Source organism: Ambystoma mexicanum, chromosome 7q (genome assembly GCF_040938575.1).
Source record: "Ambystoma mexicanum isolate Mex_15411 chromosome 7q, UKY_AmexF1_1, whole genome shotgun sequence".
Taxonomy (NCBI): Eukaryota; Metazoa; Chordata; class Amphibia; order Caudata; family Ambystomatidae; genus Ambystoma; species Ambystoma mexicanum.
The window spans coordinates 1,163,262,884-1,163,275,086 of NC_090941.1; the positions used below are offsets into that span (position 1 = coordinate 1,163,262,884).

General features: G+C 49.0%; 1 protein-coding gene across 1 annotated transcript in view; it reads right to left on the minus strand.

Annotated features, from left to right (window-relative positions):
* Window positions 1-12,203, minus strand: part of LOC138528239 (zinc finger protein 850-like) — a 160,025-nt gene that overhangs the window by 72,666 nt on the left and 75,156 nt on the right. The window lies entirely within an intron of this gene.

The window sequence follows — 12,203 nt, forward strand, 5'->3', positions numbered from 1 at the left end:
CACAGCTTGGGTTAAAAGGTCAATGACTGACTTGTTTGCACTCATATTAGTTGCATCAACCGACAGGACCATCTTATTGTTCATACCAACAACAGGTGACTTTTCACACACCACAGGCTTTTCCAACTCAATACCATGATCAACAACAATTGGCATTTGCATAAGAGCATCGTGAGCTATTATGTTATGTTATTTTATTTATAAGGCGCCAAAGCCCAAAGGCGTCCAGGCGCCATAGAAGAAAGAAAGGACACTATCTAAGCCAGATGGCAGATCAAAATCTAAATTAACAGAAATGTCTTAAACTGTTTTGGAAAGGCTAGGAGATTTGCTGTGTTACATAAAGGAGCCAGCAGAGCATTCCAAATTATAAGCTCCTTCATGCATTTCTCTGCTGTTTTTTCAGTCAGTTGGTTCACATTTTGCAACACATTATCACTCATCCAACTCATTATTAAGTCAATTTGTTTGGCTTGCGCTGAGATTTTAAAGTCTAATGTTTCAAACAATTTTACTAAAGTAGTAATTGTCGTATTCATAGCCTGTATAGTAATTTCCTACATATTAGAAGATGGAAAACTAGGGGTGCTGTTGTGCGCCGTACACGATGGCCGCTTAGCCTTCGAGCCCCGAGGCGGGCGGAATCCTTGTACGAATATCCTGCACTGGTGCATCAGGTCGGGAAAACCAACCGCAGCGATTCTATAGCGGATTCGGCGCCGGGAAACCAGCGATCGAGACCATACATAGCCGCAGCTCTCCACCAATGGCCGGAGAGCTGCGCGCCAAAGAGCAACGGACCATGTGGTGCAGCGGGGCTACGGGCGGAGGAGGGAGAAAGCCGGGCCGGACCCCGATGGGAGAGGCAGCCTATTAATCCTGTCAAGCCCCGGCCGCGGTCGGGCTTTCAAGTCTGTGCAGCCCAATAACGGCACGCCGCAGGGGAGAGGTGTGTGAGCTGGAGCTCCGTGCCGCGGACAGGACGCGGCACGGCCTGTGAGGTCTCTTAGCCCCCAGTGGACCGAGCCCCCCACGGCACGGACCAACATCCACCCAAAGAGGCAGGGCGAGCCCCCTTCGGGGTGGTAGACCGCCCCCCCCCCCGCAAATACCCGATGTGAGGGGGCACTGGGGCATGGAACCAAGGTGGCTCCCCCTTCTCCCTCCCCCTCAGCGAGACTCCAACGCCCGGGGTGGAGACGTGATGCAACAGCGAGGCCCTGATGTCACACTCCCCCGACAGCGGAAGATGACAGCATGCTGAACTCGGTGGCCTAAAGATCCGAGAGGAACCAATATCTCCATTCAGGAACGCACGTCTACATGAACAATTGAGGTACCCTCAAGAAAAACTCCACTGGAGCCCTGGAGAAGAGCCCATTGAGCGGAGGCACATCCCCAAACTGCGATACATGGGAGGGGCACCTGTTAAATACCTGCGCTGACGGATACCTCGGGGCTCGACGACCTGACCTGAGTGAAGAGCTGACTGCTCCGCTACCCCTCCCGGGTGGCGTGCTGCGAGCCGGGCCCGGCCCCCGAATCAGACCCATTGTGTCTTGGGCTTGTGGCTCACTCATGAGTCATTCCCTCCCCCGGTGAGCACGGTGAGTCTGTGAGGCCCTTGCCCCCCCATTTCTCCCCCAGCGGTGGCGTATTTTTTGCCTCTCACTGCCCCCCACACTGAGAGTACGGCCAACTGCCCCTGGCAATACTGTGCACTTGAGACGTCCCTGGGGGGACTCGAGACCCCAGATTACTAATAAAAATGCATTGAGTGTGCTGCGGTGGGGGCCTGGACACTTCAAGACGGCCCCGGCTTTGGAGTTGCTGGGCTCCACATCCTGATGCCACCCCGGGCCAGCCGTGTGCACCATGACTCGGTTGGTACCTATCCAGGAGCAGGCCATTTAAACCTGAGGCGGACGCGTGGGGGATTACTGTTGCAGGGGTGTGCACCCTTGCCCCCCCCGCTCACACTTACCATCCAGAAGCCAGGCACCCATAGCCCAACGAAGTAGCAGGGGTGGCGCCCTTCATCCGATCTCAAACATCTAATCTGCTGGTCCCTGGTCTGGCTGCCCCCCTGGTGATGGATCGTTTGCCTGACCCGCAGTGACCCACAATATCGGCATCAGGATCCTCACGCACGCTGGGACTCTGAAATACCACTTGCTTCTGTCCCATTGGGGCGCAGAACCCTACTGAGTGCATTTTACTTTTGGGACTTCCAAGACTATACGGGGGTGGGCGTGCACACCACGACTCTGATCGGGGCACGCGGACTCGGCCTCCTGCAACACCCGGCTGTCCCCTATCCAACAGAGAGGTCGATACTATATTCTGCTGTTGCCCTTGGTGGTCATCTCTCCGTCAACGCACGAAACACTGCCCTTCTTCTCTCTGTATCCCAACAGGCCGCCTTCCTGCACTCCGTTTGGGCTTCATAAGTCTTCCTTCTACCTAACTTCAAGCTCCCTTTCGGCACTATGACCAAAGGAACAGGGAAAAAATAGTGTTCCATCAATATGTTTGCAAAAACTCAGTCGAGGTCGGCTGAGGAGGCGCCGGAGCAGGTTCCAACTAACCCAACACCTCCTGACTCTCCTGATTCCCAGAGCATGATGGAATTCATCCGTGAAGGTTTCACCACACTCCACTCCAAACTTGATGACATGAATGGCACCATATCCTCCATCAAGGCTCACATCGAGAGGACTGACGGCCAGGTGGCAGAGATCGAGATGAGGGTGAGCGCCACTGAGGATAACCTGGGCTCCCTTCGTGCAGATGTCTCCTTGCTCTCAAACCGAATCCTTGAGGTCGAGAAGAAGAATGAGGACCTTGAGTCCCGATCGAGGCGAAATAACCTTCGCATTATTGGTGTGCCTGAGAACGGCGTCAATGAGCCGATGGAGGACTATGTGGAGCGCACACTGCTGACACTCCTTGACTCTCCAAAACTCTCCCCTCGGTTCGCGATAGAGAGAACCCACCGAGCCCTAACAGTTAAACCTAGGCCGGGCGCACCTCCACGCCCCATCATAGCCAGGGTCTTGAACTTCCGAGATCGCGATGCCATCCTCAGGGCTGCGAGAGCTAAGGGTGAACTACTGCTAGGAGGTGCCAGAATACACCTGTACCCCGATTTTTCTGTGGCTGTTGAGCTGGAGCACAAGACCTTCTTGGCGGTAAAGAAGAGACTGAGAGACCACAGAGTCAAATACTCCATGCTGTACCCTGCCAAGCTGCGGATTGAACACTCTAACCAGGTGTTTTTTCTTTACGATCCCAGAAGAGGCCTCCAGGTTCATTGACAAACGCTTTCCTGGCTAAACCTCTCATTACACTGCATATTTACAACTGTTACATTATCCTGTTGAGAGGTTCCTAAAGCCAGCTACCACTCTGTGTTGGTAACCTACGAAACTACTGCTCTCAATCGAAAACAAATTGGTTCACCATTGTACGACCGTGCCATACCTAAGCGTACGAAATCCTCTTCAAGACGCATGTGTCGTTACTATTAAGCACCATGTTTATCCTCAAATTGCCCCATGGTTCGGAGCATTGCCGCCAGACCGGTTCACAGGCCCCCCGGCGTTGATGCCACTGGTTTGGTTTTGGTTAATGGGGTAAGGGGTTACCATTCCTCTGTTTGTGGGAGGGATGTGGGTGGGGGCGGGTTACGTTGGGTGTTAGGTTATAAAAGGCTTGGCAACCACAGCGTGGGTTGAGCACGAGGTAACACTGAACCGATGGTATCAGTGCTGCCAGACTGATCCACCAGTCATCGGGGCTGCCGCTCCGACTAACATTGATCCTAAAACATATATCTCTACACTGGCAACTGAAGACAACTTAACTTTCATGAGCTGGAATGTGTGGGGTTTGGGTAATTATAAGAAAATGAGACAACTCCAGCTACAGTTCGAACGTCATGGGCTCAAAATCCTTTTTTTCTACAGGAGACACACGCCTGTACTGAATACTGTGAAAAATTTGCCAAAGTGTGGGGTCCCCACAGATACTACACTAATTATTCTACCCAAAGTCGGGGGGTCGTGACCCTAATTCACAAGAGCCTTAAGTTCGAGTTTATATCCTCTCAGATAGACCCTCAGGGCAGATATGTGCTACTCCATGCCACCCTCCAGAACAGGGAGGTGGTCCTACTGAACATTTACGGTCCTAACATTGACGATCCGGAATTTCATTTACATCTTACGTCCTTCCTTGATAGTTTCCCCTTAATACCAATTACCTGGGGGGGGGGTGACTTTAACACAATCTTTGATGTGAACCTTGACAGATCCAGCTCCAGACCCCGCCAACTCACTAAAGCTGCCTATACTACATTCTCATCTCTCCCTCGACTTGCACTGGTTGACACATGGAGGCTCCTCTATCCCGACTCCCGCTCCTTCTCCTTCTACTCCTCCGTACACGATTCCTACTCCCGAATTGACAGACGGCTAGTCTCTGATATGCTGATAAAAAACGTGACGCAGCGGATGATCCTTCCTAGAACACTTTCTGACCATTCGCCGGTGCTTATCACCCTTTGCTGGGGTCCAGACCGCGATCAGACTAGACACTGGAGAATGAAACCTCACTCTCTCCTTGACCCTGTATTCAGCTCCGAATTGGAGATGGCTATCGAAGAGTTCTTTGAAATAAATACTGATTCGGTATCTTCACAGGTCACTCTCTGGGAATCTTTTAAAGCTTACATTAGGGGCATAGCATTGTCCAAGGAAAATGGTATCCTTAAAACAATCTGAATGGATATCGCTGAAAGTGAATCCAAACTATCGACCCGGGAAGCCCAATGTTCACTACACCAAACCCCCGAAGCCCAAGCATCTATAGGAGTGGAACTCAACACGTTCCGCTCTCTGGCGGACCATGAATTAAAATTCCTGGACAGCCCTGGCCTCGCTAGGAAATATGGTGAGGGAGAACCCCCGGGCCGCTTTCTGGCTAGGATTCTCCGGCATGAACTTGGTGCCCCACACATCCCTGGGGTGGAAAGACCGGATGGCTCCCTAGCCATATCGTCACAAGACATCAACATCGAATTCCTTACCTTTTATGAATCCCTATATGCCAATGCGGAAAGTACCCCGACATCGGAGATCAACTCCTACCTCGATGCCCTCCCCCTCTCGGTGCTCTCGAACGAAACCATTGGATCCCTTGACTCCCCATTCACCCCTGAGGAGTTTTCAGATGCTGTAGACTCACTTTCCTCAGGGAAATCCCCAGGCTCAGACGGCATCCCAATTGAATTCTATAAACGCTACAAATCACTGCTACTCCCCTGCCTGAGGGCCCTCTGGGAGGAATCAGTGGAGACAGGGAAATGTCCCCCCTCTCTTCTTGAAGCCACAATAACGGTCTTACTCAAACCTGGCAAACCCCCCACACAATGTGGCTCGTATCGTCCACTTTCGCTCATTAATTGCGACGCCAAAATCTACGCCAAACTATTAGCGCTATGCCTGGCCCCCTACATGCCCCACATTATTCATCCTGATCAAGCAGGCTTTATTCCAGGGCGATCTAACTCCTTGGACCTGAGGCGGCTCTTTAAACATAATTAGCAGAATAAACTCAAATGTCCACGCAGTAGCTGCTACACTCAACATGCAGAAGGCGTTTAACTCACTTGTGGAAGTATCTCTGGCGGGATCTTGAAAAATGCAAATTCGGCCCCGCCTTTCTCTCCTGGGTGAGACTATACATGGATCCGGTGGCTACGTTCCGCACTGAGGACCGCTGCTCTCCCCTATTCCAGATCGCTAGGGGAATGAGGCAGGGCTGCCCATTCTCTCCCCCGATCTTCGCCATAGCGATGGAACCATTCGCTGACATGCTACGCCAATCCCACGCATATAGAGGCTTACGCACTGCGGGCCAGTCTGATATAGTGTCCCTGTATGCCGATGGCGCGCTTTTCTTCATTCGCTCCCCCTCCATCAATTTGGTTCCGATATTGTAGGACGTCATCCGCTTGGCCATTTCGAATTGACCTTCGAAGAAAACTATCCAAAATACCTCACGACCCTCGAAACTAAGGCACTGGAACTGCCGATCTCCCTTGCAGGCAGGATAGGGATACTGAAGATGATAGTACTGCCCCAACTTCTGTACAGGCTCACCAACATCCCATTATGGCCAGGTGATGGTTTTTTCTGTACATTGACTCGCACGATTAATACATTTTTGTGGCACTCAGGCGCGGTCCGTCTGAAACTTGGGACCTTGTCAACCCCAATGGAGGAGGGTGGCTTCGGTGCTCCTGATTTCATAGAAATATTGGCTGGTAGCGCAATTCCAATTTACATCACACTGGTTCAACACTTTAGACACCCATCCACACGTCAGACTCGAAAAACTAGTGGTTAGCGATCGGGACATTGTTCCCTAGTCGTTCAACCCATCCCTCCAGCTTCGGACTCACTCGACCCGGTGGCCTGCACGTCCCTGGCCTTAACAAAGACATGGAAATTACTTGGTACCGCCCACCCATTCCACGGGAACCTCCCACTCTGGAACTTCGTCCCGGGGTTCCCACATGTACCACTGCTCGTAGTGCGCCGTTGGGCCGAGGCAGGATAAGAATTGATTTGAGACATCTTTGAGCAGGGCAACTTCATTGAATGGCCAGATCTCCCAACGTCTCTGAGACGGAGACCTTCTATATGGCTTCAGTACTCATCTCTCCGAAAAACCCTCAAACACAAATACCCTATGTTTCCAGCGATACCACCAGATGACCCCGCAATTGCGGAGCTAACGTCCCCCACACCCACGAGGGGTAAAGTGTCCAGACTCTATAACATGGTTCAAACTAGATCCATCCCTTCATTCACTAAACAAACACGAATGGGAAGTTGACCTCGGGCTGGAAATGACCGACGAACTTTGGGCCCATATGTGCACACGTATACACAGAGTATCCTTTAACTCCCGCTTCAAACTAATTCAGTTTAAGGTACTCCACAGGTATCACTATACCCCGAACAGACGTCACCACATGCTTAACGATCACTCCCCAAGATGCCCCAGATGTGGCTATGATACCGCCGACTACATTCACATGATTTGGTCCTGTCCTCGCCTCAGCCAATTCTGGAATTCGATATGTTCTACCATGTCAACCATTCTTGAGCATCCTATCACCCCATCTCCAATGAGATGTCTCTTCCACGACTTCCCCGATCTCTGCCGAGATTCCAAAAAACTAGCCGGCCTCTGCATGCTGCTCGCAGTATGGTCCATTCTACTTTGCTGGCTTCGGCCCACACCACCTACTCATGCGCAGTGGCTCAGGGCAGTCACCTGGGCTTCAGACATCGAAGAATCCTGGTCCCTACTGCAGCCCACTTACTCAAGACCCAGAAATATTTGGCTCAGATTCCGTTCCTATATGTCCACTATGGATACTGCATCAGATACTACACCCCTGGCTCCCACCCCCCCTCACCACAACCCCCCCTCTGATCCGCTGTCTCCCCAGTCCCGCACCCACTCTTCATGTACCCCGCAAGTGTACAATCAAACTGGAAGCTGACTCTGTATACCTGGATTACATATATTGCCAATGTATTGTATTTGCCTTGCATGTTGCTCACCTATGTCTGTACTGCCAAGCTAAATAAATAAAAGTTAAAAAAAAAGAAAAAGAAGATGGAAAACTCGATGGATTTTGAGTAGGAGTCAATGATTCACTTAATCCCCTTGGTACTTGACCCTCCATGGGTAATGGTGCAAGTGACAAGTGAACTGTTTTTATAGAATTGTCAAATAAGCTTGGAGACTGATATTAGTTATTATCATGGGCACTTGTCAAGGAAGATGATGCAATTATTGAAATGTCACCAATACAAATACTGCAATGCTCTGAACATTTAGCTTGAAAGGAGGAAGATGCAGATGAAGAGACATTTACACTGACCTTGTGCACTGAAATTTCCAAACCACCGTCAAGCTTTGGCACAGGAATGACAGCACGGATGCTGACACCGTCTGCCTCATTTACCGATCGCAGCTCCTTAGAGGACAATGTTGCTAGGTAACTTGGCAACAAAGGAACAGGCAGTGCTTCTACCTCCAGTAATTGCGTGTCAGTAATCGAACTACTTTTGGGGACTAATGTGGGGGAACCATCAGAGAAGGCTATGCAGTTCACATCCGCTTCTTTCACCACAAAGGAAGTCAAACATATGGGTTTGCAGAAGTCGCGGTTATCCCCAGCACTAGATTTCTTTTCTCCAAAGTCAAGAGTAGAATCCACCATTTTGCGTTTTAGGGCATTCGTCGACGAGCGACGTACTGCGGTGGACTTTAAAGTAAGTGACGTGCTTGTTTTTTTCAATGTCGGAGGCATGTTAGATTTGAATGTGTACGTTTTGTAAACCATTTACACTTTCCAGGCCCCTTATAGCAGGCAATAGTTCAACGAGTGTAGCCCCATCTGCGCACCTGTTTTTAATGGCGCGTTATAACAATTTTGCTTGACTGCTCAAAGGGCCTTGCCCCACAGTCACAGTCAAGCACCAGGCAAAGCTTATGAGCAAACGCGGTCTTGTAGCTGAATGCAAAAGCCGTGCCCTTCAAGGCATATAGCAGCTCACCTTTGTTGTTCTTGGGCTCGTCCAAATGGAATCTTCAGTGGAATAGGAGCTTAGACCTCGCCTCACCTCTCGCCCCGAGCCACCGGACACCAGACACAGACTGCTCACACACTGCACCACACTCCACGCATGCACAGTGTGTATGTAGTCTGGGAGCTGCAGTTCACAGAAGTAGAAAGAGGACAAAAGCCTTGCGGTTTCTCTGGTGAAATATTCACAAGATCCTGAGGAAATGAACCAGTGTCCTGTTCCACCAACACCAGACACACACTGCTCGTACACCGCACATGAATGCTTTTAGATGAATCGAGTTCCTGCTACCATAATAGAGAGCCTGGCTGCCCTGAGGGAGTAAGTAACAGCAAATTGGAGTCAGAAGGTGGTCGCCTCCTGTCTATACCCAAGTTTTATAACACACAAATGACAGAAGGATGATTATTAAAAAGGTTATTCCTGCAGCTGGGTCCCTACCAATAGTATGTTAGTCCTACGTGTAAGGTATCTCCTACAGAGTCAATGCAGTCTATGCCAGCCCTAGTCCGTGCTGGTGTGTCCCAACTACAAATGAGGTGTAGAGGTCCTGACCCTTTCCTCTCTCACTACTTTACTGAATTCTACAATGTAAGTGCATACATGGTGGGGGTCGGTGTTGGTCTTTAACAGTACCGCCTCCAATGTGTATGTCTTATTGAAAAAAATAATTTTTAGACCAAATTGGTCAGACAAGTAATTTAAAAAAACTGAAAAGCTAGTTTACTATTCAACTGTTATTTGATTAGTTACAAGTAGCTATGATATTTTTCTTTAAACAAGCCCTTTCATCTTTATATGGGAGGTATCGGAGCCTGGGTTATCAATCCAGAGCTACTTAAGTATGAGCCAACCGGTTTCAGCGGGATTAGTCTGTGGCCGCTTTCTTCAGGACGAATACGTTAGAATTGTAGTATTCTATATGTAATCTCCAAATCTTGAAGGTTGAGAGTATGTCTTCGGGTGTCCAGAGAGCTAATTAGGTAGTTCCCTTGGTCCTATATGGTTAAAAAGACAAGAAAGACAGGTGGGACTGCCATCAGTCTGAAGGTGCTTCTGACACTGAGTGCTTAGTTCACGTCTCTTTGTGATAGGTGAATCCTTACCTGTACTAGGTACTCGGTACTGGATTCTCTATGTGTTCTTGTTGTAAATTGAGCGATTCATGGGCTCTGCTTGATTCCGGTAGTGTATTTCTTACTGGAGTCTGTGGAGTAAATGGGTAATTTTATGCTAAAGTCCCCATTTCCATGTTCCATTAGGTTATGCCCTAAAGAGGAATTTAACAACACAAACCAAAACATGATAGGCCAATTCACCCGTCTTCACGGTGAGTCTTGTAAGAGTGATGGTTCGGGAACAATTCCTCTGTGTTTGGAGCTCATCCTAGAAAAGATGACAGAACTCCCATTAGTATTAACGCCTAATTGGCTGACTAGCACTTAGGCTGTACTTAGTTGTTCTTGATATAGACTTAACACTGCCACTCTTGTTTTTGGATAGCCCCTATGTTCCTGCATATGGTTTTGATGTTAGAGTAAAGGCAGGTATACATTATGTCCAGTACTATTTGGCCATTCTGCTGGACCTTGTCAGGCTTTTTGCCCATGTCTAATATACAGGGTCACCAGGAACAGAGGGAGAGGATGGTACCAGCAGAACGCCCCCAAAGAGTAGATCCTGAGAGAATCGGGAAAGAATCATTGGTGGTCGGTTAACCTCTCAACATTCACCTTATCACACACACATCTAAAAGTGCTACAGAAAGGCCTCTCCTTCGTACCTAAATCATCACATGATCCATTTCAGACTAGAATTGAAATTACTCAATTGATAAGAGAAATATGATTAAAACAATATTTCTCTAAGCCCAGCTTTGCAGGATCAACTGACGTTATGGGATTACACAACAAATCCACATATTACCCGCCACCACAAGCAATAACAGTGGAATCCCAGACTTTTGAAAAAATTATTCTTAAGAAACTAGAAGAGATTGAAGCAGAAGGCAGAACTGGCCACTTCCACAACATGACAAGAATGGAAAACAAAGCCCTGAGAGAACTACAGAACTGCAGATAAGGGAGGAGCAATTGTTATAATGGACAAACAAGACTATGATGGTATGGTGGACACCCTGATTGAAGACAGGGCCACTTATCAAAAACTTGGAAGTGACCCTACAGAGAGACTGCGGAATATGATCAATCCCATAATTGAGGAAGCAGAAGCCGAAGGCCACATCAGTGCCAAAGAAGCAGCCTTCTTGAGCCCACAAAATCCAAGGCGACCTGCCTTTTACGCCCTGCCTAAAATTCACAAAGGGATTTCCCCAACACCTGGACGCCCGATAGTATCTGGCATCGAGTCCATACTAGAACCATTGTCCCAATTTGCTTGTCATGACCCACAGAACACGCCCCTTCTGGACTTCCTGGTCCTTATCGCGGCGGGGCTTGCATTCATTGTTTCTCCCAACATGGCCATATCACGTGACATGCCTCGCGCCAGCCTTCACGGCGGATGTAGTACGTCCCATAAATATGCCACGCCCCCGCGGCCCCGCGCGTCTCAACGCTATCAACAGGTAGTGACTAGACGTGTACTTCGCAGCTTGGCGAACCCTTCTGTTATCCAAGTTCCTGGACCCTTATTCCCAATTCTTCCACCCTCTCCTTTCCACCCTGTTCCTGGAATCCACGTATCCTTGCAACCGCTTCTTCCTTCCTGGACGTCCTGAACCCGCGAGTATCCTGGAACGCTGAACGCACGCTGGAGTCGGAAGAGACTCGTGCCGGCCTGTACAAAGCCTGATCCGCCCGCAAGAAGAATCTTCCCGCGGATCCCTGCAAGAAGCGATCTCAGGTGAGACGGGAGAGATTCACGACATTGCTGACTTCTTCCTCCAAGAAGAGGTCAGTAAAATGCGCTCATACACGAAAAACACCACGGCATTCCTGGCCTATCTGGAAAACCTTACTTTGGACAGCCAAGACGTCTATATTGTGACCATGGACATTGAGTCTCTTTACTCCAAAATTCCTCAAAGAGAAACCTTGAAAGTCATTGAGAAGGTATTACAAACTAGAACCCTTGACATGCCTATCTCATTAATAATGCAACTAGCGGAAATAACGCTAACCAGGAAATATTTCTTTAATGGAGAGAGCTATTATGAACAAATAGCTGGAACGGCTATGGGTGCGACCTTTGCACCAACCTTAGCCAACCTATACGTTGCAGATTTTGAGGAAAGCCACATATATCCTGAGACTAACCCTTTTGCCAAGAACATTGTGAGTTGGCGTTGTTACATCGATGACATCTTGACGTTGTTTGATGGGGACAGCACCACATTGAATAATTTCATAGGATGGATCAATGAATTAAATCCTTTTCTCAGATTCACTCACGAGGATAGCAAAACAGAAGCTACCTTCCTTGATCTAAGAATCATTAGGACAGGACAAACCTTTGAGACCACTATCTTTCAAAAACCCACAGACAGAAACTCCCTCCTTGACTACACCA